Source organism: Bison bison, unplaced genomic scaffold, assembly GCF_000754665.1.
Source record: "Bison bison bison isolate TAMUID 2011002044 unplaced genomic scaffold, Bison_UMD1.0 scf7180017864508, whole genome shotgun sequence".
In the NCBI taxonomy this organism is placed as follows: Eukaryota; Metazoa; Chordata; class Mammalia; order Artiodactyla; family Bovidae; genus Bison; species Bison bison.
This window is the reverse complement of record NW_011495064.1, coordinates 835,894-841,660: the sequence shown is the minus strand read 5'-3', so window position 1 is coordinate 841,660 and position 5,767 is coordinate 835,894. Positions and strand designations below refer to the sequence as shown.

The following is a 5,767-nucleotide window of genomic DNA, read 5'->3' as shown; positions in this document are numbered from 1 at the left end:
ATTCAAAATTGGTGTGTGTGTGTATATATATATATGTATATATATATATATATAACTTTTGAATAGCTTTCAATGCAGGGCATCAAATTTCTAAATTATCTCTTTAATTATTAATCTTCATAAGAGGATATATCTATTCCTACTTTGTATAGTTAAATCTAATATTCTTCTCCATTGCATTTTGTGAGTTGGTGTCTATGTGTGTTTGTAGGGTGTGCTACAGAAAATACAGTTCTACTACTTTATAATCACTGTACCAAGAGTTGCCACAATTAACTTAAGGGCATGCTTGGCTGGAGAGACAATACAATAACTTCTTGAAGCTTTAGTCTGTGAAAACTGAGGGCAGTTGATAGAAATGGAAGTCTTGGCTGGACACACGGCAGCACAGCTAGAAATATTTCCATCCTCTGTTCCAGTTTAGCGTGATATTGTAATGAATGTTGATACGAGGGATCATGCCTGGAAATTCAGTATTCTGTTTCCAGTTTGTACATCTGAAAAGGAGTGAGTGAGCATTCCTTTGTGTCCCCCTGTAGTCTGGGAGGCAGTGAGGACTACCCAGCTCATGTGGACGGAGAGGTGGAAGATCTGTATTGAAGATGACACAGCTGCCCCGACAGTCCTGGATTTCTTACTGCAGAACACTTAATGTCAGAAAAACAAAATTCCCTGTAAGACAGTGTACATTTACATCTTTTTAGACCATCTTTACTTTATAAAAATAATATATCATCATGAATTATTGTTTTACAATGCTTATATTTCTTAGTAATTACAAAAATCAGCAAGACATATAGAGAATGTAGAGAACACATGGTGTAGACAGGTATGGTTTTGCTTGTATCAAACTTCTTGAGTGGCAGGCAAAAAGGTTTAGCTCAATTAGAAAGTGACCTGGGGAAGAAGCTGATCCCAAGGGTAAGAATAATTCCTATTTAAAGAGACCTATTTGTTATGAAGATAGAAGATATTTTAGAGGGTGTTTAAGCCTGGTATCAAATTCTTGGTATCACGAATTACCTTACTGCCAAAAAAAAAAAAACAAAAACAAATACCTTTCACAGTTTCTATCAGTTTTTAACTCAACAACTCAATTAATAAAGGTAAACATTATATTTAACTTCAATCTAAACAGGTAAGCATGCCTCATTTTTGTTCAATGTCGAATTTAATTTTAAATGTACCTATTTATATGTAACATCAGGCAAAAACCACTCATTTCAGAAAATTTAGCAAGGAAATTTTGGTGTTATTTTTGTTGTTATTTAATTTCAAAACCCTGATTCAGATAGCCTTTTTACTTTTCTGACCCACATCATTATATTATCAAATAAAAAATTATAAAAGTACTTTATAATATAGTGTGGGCCAGTATACCAAAGTTTATCAACCTCTGCATCACTATCATAATAATTTAAATGCTAACATTTATTAAGTGATTGCTATGTGTTAAGTATGTATTTAAGAAGTTTGCATGTATTAAATCTGGGGATATCTCATTAAAATTAATTGTATATCAACCTAGATAGCATATTGAAAAGCAGAGACATTATTTTGCCAACAAAGCTCCATCTAGTCAAGGCTATGGTTTTTCCTGTGGTCATGAATGGATATGAGAGTTGGACTGTGAAGAAGGCTGAACGCCGAAGAATTGATGCTTTTGCGCTGTGGTGTTGGAGAAGACTCTTGAGAGTCCCTTGGACTGCAAGGAGATCCAACCAGTCCATTCTGAAGGAGATCAGCCCTGGAATTTCTTTGAAAGGAATGATTCTAAAACTGAAACTCCAGTAGTTTGGCCACCTCATGTGAAGAGTTGACTCATTGGAAAAGACTCTGATGCTTGGAGGGATTGGGGGCAGGAGGAGAAGGGGACAACAGAGGATGAGATGGCTGGATGGCATCACTGACTCGATGGACGTGAGTCTGAGTGAACTCCGGGAGTTGGTGCTGGACAGGGAGGCCTGGCGTGCTGTGATTCATTGGGTCACAAAGAGTCGGGCATGACTGAGTGACTGGCCTGAACTGAAGGAATAATATAGTAAATGAACTTTATTAAAAAGATTTGCACCCTATTTACATAAAATCCTGTTTGTTAAAAATAACTTTTATGATAACTGAATCTGACAATATGAAAGAGGTTTTGGTATGTTTTCATTTTAATCTTTAGAAACTTCAATTAAGGAATTCAGTTCAATTCAGTTCAGTCGCTCAGTTGTGACTGACTCTTTGTGACCCCATGGACGCAGCACACAAGGAATTAGACTCCTTGAGTCACCGGTTTTAGACTTTCATTTCCTATCTTCAATTTGATTTTACAAACTTGCTTTCAATAGCACCATGTACATTTTCATGATAGATAATGTACATGCTTATTATAATCCTCACACAGTGGAAAGACCAGAAAAGCAAACATAAGTTATTTGGATAAAAACAAAAGTGGCTACATAACCTGAACAATTTAGTGGCTCTTCTTTCTGAGTGGGGTAGTAGCGCTATCTAAAGGTTTCTGGAAGTTGGAAACCAACAGCGACATTGCAAGATTTGAGAAGAAAAATTTTGATGAGATTGAGTTTATAAAACTAAGTGTAACTTGGGTAGGATTTGAATAGTTTTAATATTTCTTACTTTAAATATGATTTTACATTGGTAATTCCTCTTAAGATTCATAAAATCTTGCTCCATTTGAAAAAGAAAAGCAAAGTTAAGAATAAAAAAATATTTCAGTAAATTAAGAACACTGTATTTTTGATTGCAAGGTCTGTTTTTTGACTTCTTCTGGCTATTTTTTGAACCTGAGTTTCAGTATGATTTTCAAATGTACCACCCTGTGTGAAAAAATGAAAGTGTTAGTAGCTCAGGGATGTCTGACTCTTTGTGACCCCATAGACTGTAACCCACCAGGCTCCTCTGTTTATGAAATTCTCCAGTCAAGAATACTGGACTGGGTATCCATTCCCTTCTCCAAGGGATCTTCTTGACCTAGGGATATTCAAATGTACTATCCTAGTTGAACAGAAAGGAATAATTTAGACAGAAGTCAAAAAAATGAGAGAAGACCTCATATAAAAAGAAGATACAATAAAAGAAAAAAAGAAACACTGACGGTAGTTTCTGAAGGCAGAGGTTAACTCGTCAAATGTAGGGCATGATGCATGCTGCTGCTGCTGCTGCTGCTGCTAAGTCGCCTCAACCGTGTCTGACTCTGTGTGACCCCATAGACGGCAGCCCACCAGGCTCCCCCGTCCCTGGGATTCTCCAGGCAAGAACACTGGAGTGGGTTGCCATTTCCTTCTCCAATGCATGAAAGTGAAAAGTGAAAGTGAAGTCGCTCAGCGACCCCATGGACTGCAGCCTACCAGGCTCCTCCGTCCGTGGGAGTTTCCAGGCAAGAGTACTGGAGTGGATGCATACCGGACTGAAAAGATTGATGGCTCATTCAACAAGCGACTTTAATCAGCATCCAAGTATTACACTCTGCTGCTGCTGCTACACTCTACATTGAATTAAATAGGTGAATAAACATAGATAAAGGTGTCAGGATAAGGTAGTGAAAAAAATAGGCACTGTTTCATAGTCTTATACACATAAAATCATATCTTAATAATGTCACCTATCAGACCCCTGTTTCTGATCACGTTAAAGACTCGGTCAAAGCGTTTTTTTTTTTTTTTTAGATTTTTGCCGCCGGGCGGCGCCTCCATCGCAGCCACGCGGAGACGCTGCGGAAGGGCGCCGGCAGACGATCAGGGCCCGGCGTCCCTCGCCGCGGGCGGGCGACCCCGGCCCAGGAGGGGACAACGGCGGTAACGCTGAGATCCTCAGCCCCGCACCGGCTTCCACCCGCCGCCCGTCCCGCGCCGACTTCCGGGACAGCGTGCGGAGTCACGTGTCGCCGCGCGCGCGCATGCGCCGAGGGCCGTCCAAAGCGTTTTTATATTTCTTAAAATCACATTTTCATTGGGAAAATTCTATAATAATAAGTGAAGTTTAAACACCTTCTGATCCTTAATATATATTATATGTAAAATATAAATATATATAAGTAGTCTGAAATATTGTAGCTGATAAAATAGATTCCTGTTCAGCTTTCCTTTTCCTAGGGAAAAGGAATTCCCCGGGGTGCTCAAGTGTTGGATGGCCTGTTCCTTCTGCTCCTTATATGTGTCTACAGTTATGTAGCTGAAATGTTGACCCTCGTCCTCACTTAAAACTGTTAGAATATGGAGATAGGTGTGTCTCTTCTTTGCAGTGGCTTCCTCTCTGTGAACTTTCAAATTAGTAAACACATACCATGGAAGTTATGTATGATATACCGAAAACAATGATGTAACTTGCAACTTCTACAAGAGTGGGTGAAAAGAGTATAATTTCTAGACACACACTCTACACTTGAACTGTACTGGTCTAAAAAGATTGATGATTCTTTGAACAAGCAATTTTAATCAGTATCCAAGTACTACAGTCTACTCTGAATTAAATAAATAAATAAAACAAGAGGGTACAGGAGGTTGTTCTGAATTTTGGGTAGAAATCCTCGCTTACATCTTGGGGACTATTATAAAGAAACAATCAAGTAGTTTAATTTATTCAATAAATTAAGAAATTGCTTTTGTGAGAAAATATACTATATGCTCCATAGAAAGGTGTATAGAATATCACAAGAAGCTTAAAATCTAGCTACAGCAAAGGACAAGTACTTAATGAAGACGGGCAACCTCAGCTCAACATATTCACACTCACATAAACAAACATACACAAAAATGCAAAACAGAACAAAAAAACCACAAGAATGAATGAATTAAATGGGGCCAGCAGAACAACAGCAATTATCAAGGATGTGAGTAATTTAGGAAGATCTCAGAGATGAATTGTGGCTGATGTTTCTTTCATGCAGTAAGTGTGTGAGGGGTGAGCATTCTAGTTAGAACTCCTAGCTGGAACATAAGTGCCAGATGTACCTATTTCTTATCTCTTGGGTGTTCCTGGACAGAAAGATCAGCTTAATGATTCTTTTGTCTAAGTTAGAAAATCTGAATAAAAATTATGACTACTGGGACCTCCCTGGTGGTCCAATGATTAAGACTCCCTAATTCCACTGCAAGTGTCCAGATTTAACCCCTAGTCTGGGAACTAGAATCCCACATGCCCTGTGGCCAAACTAAAATAAATAAATGAATGAAAACAAATTATATATTAAAAAAACTATGACTGTTGCTTTTATACACATTACATTGAAATACACACTTAAAAAAATAGTATCCTACAATACTCAATGGTCAGCTCATTGATTTGGTTTTATAGTTAAAGAGCTAAATATGCATAACATCAAAGACAAACAAGATTTGGAAATACCACTGGAAGATCATCATTTTAAAAATTAACTATCTTTATCCCCAAAACAACTTTAAGTGGCTTACAAAATATTTACAGGAACAATAAAATTAATTTTGAATTGATAATAATGGAAAACAGAATAGAGAGGTGAAAATAGCACATCAGTTGAAAACATGAAATTATTGCTACAATTGAACATAATTTTCAATTTGAATTTTTAAGTGTTCAGATGAATAGCAAAATTGCAATCACATGTTTTTAGAATCAAAGCAATAAAATAATATACTGTAGAGAAAACAGAGACTGAAGTTTTTTCTTACAGATAGGTTTTCAGTTCAGTTCAGTTCAGTTCAGTCGCTCAGTCGTGTCCGACTTTTGCGACCCCATGAATCACAGCATGCCAGGCCTCCCTGTCCATCACCAACTCCCG

At 37.6% G+C, this 5,767-nt stretch overlaps 1 pseudogene; it reads left to right on the top strand.

The window, feature by feature from the left end:
• Positions 1-2,131: 2,131 nt before the first annotated feature.
• Positions 2,132-5,767, top strand: part of LOC104980961 — an 8,868-nt pseudogene continuing 5,232 nt past the window's right edge.